This window comes from Penaeus monodon, chromosome 19 (assembly GCF_015228065.2).
Source record: "Penaeus monodon isolate SGIC_2016 chromosome 19, NSTDA_Pmon_1, whole genome shotgun sequence".
Taxonomy (NCBI): domain Eukaryota; kingdom Metazoa; phylum Arthropoda; class Malacostraca; order Decapoda; family Penaeidae; genus Penaeus; species Penaeus monodon.
In genome coordinates this window covers 2,161,861-2,163,305 of record NC_051404.1, presented here as the reverse complement: position 1 = coordinate 2,163,305, position 1,445 = coordinate 2,161,861, and positions in this window count along the sequence as shown.

The window sequence follows — 1,445 nt, the reverse complement described above, 5'->3', positions numbered from 1 at the left end:
GTATGGACCCAGCACCAAAGCTCAGTCGTGTTATCGTTCACACTGGCAAGGAAGTGATCCCACTGACTTTCTGCAGGTTCACTTGGATGAGCTACTGCACCAGCACTCCTGTGGTCATGTCGTTATTGCAGGTGACATGAATCAACATCTCATTTCAAGATCCCTCGAAGAGCTACTGACAGTGTTTGGATAAACAAATCGTGTGGTCTTTTCCCACACATATTTCTGACTCTTCCCTCGATCCTGTCATCAGTGATCTGCCAGAAGCTCTTATAACCTGCCGTCCCCTCAGTACCGTGGGCTCATCAGACCACTTCGCAGTCCTGAGTGTGATTAACATCTGTGCAAGGAGGGATAGTCCACTGACACGCACCAACTGGATATGGGGCAGTGCAGACTGGGAAGGCCATGGTGCTCTGCAACGCACGCCTTGCCCCTCTATCCTCACTGGTGGTGTTGATGAAGAAATTCATGCATTCACAGAAACCCTTCTCAACCACAAGAAAAAACATGCTCGTTGTCATTCCTACACAGTCAAACCTCGCGACCAGCCGTGGTTTGGTTGCCACTGCAGAGTAGCTGCTAATGAAAAGAGTCGTACTTGGAGGCGCTATATTATAGACGCCTGACTCTAGCTAACACGCATCTCTACCGATAACTGTGAGACAGGTATAGAGGTGGGCTCAGCAGCGATAGCAAGTAGAGATAAAGAGTAAGCTAAGTGGCCAATCTGTGGGTAACAAGTCTTGGTGGACCACCCTTAAACATCAACAAGTAGATCCCCCAGAATAGCAGTGAACGGTCGCACCACGGAGGAAAACCCGATAGGCGCCAGTGTTCCGCAGGGTAGTAACTCGGCCCACTCCTCTGAAACATCTTTTTTAACGACCTGCTTCGCCTTGTTCCAGTGGCACATACCTATGTTGAAGACGTACCCTTACTTTTCCCCTGATACAGTGGCGATCATCATGCTATCGTCGCACACAGAACAAGTTCTTCAACCATCGTCTCATGGGGTAGACGATGGCAGTCGATTAGCTCCAGATAAAACACAGCTATGCTTATATCTCGATGTCAGCGCACCGAAAACATTATTCCCACCGTTTTGTTGGAAGGAGAGACTGCCACACCAGTCATCTATCACGTCCTGGTGTGAAAGTCAGTGATACCCTGACTTTCACTAATCACCTTCGGAATGTTGCAAGAAAGCCGCGTAGAGACTGAGCCATTTGGCGCATCTCTCACCTTTACCTGCAGTTCAAATCCGCTCTCTCATGGAATATGCACCCTTAACATGGTCTTCCTATGCCCACGATCGACACCTCAGCCTCTTAGACAATGATACAAAACAGAGCTCAGCAGAGGATTCGCCAGAAAGCCACACTAACGCCTCCTCGCCATTAAAAATTTTTTATTAATGCTCTCCAATTTTTTTCTCAACTTAA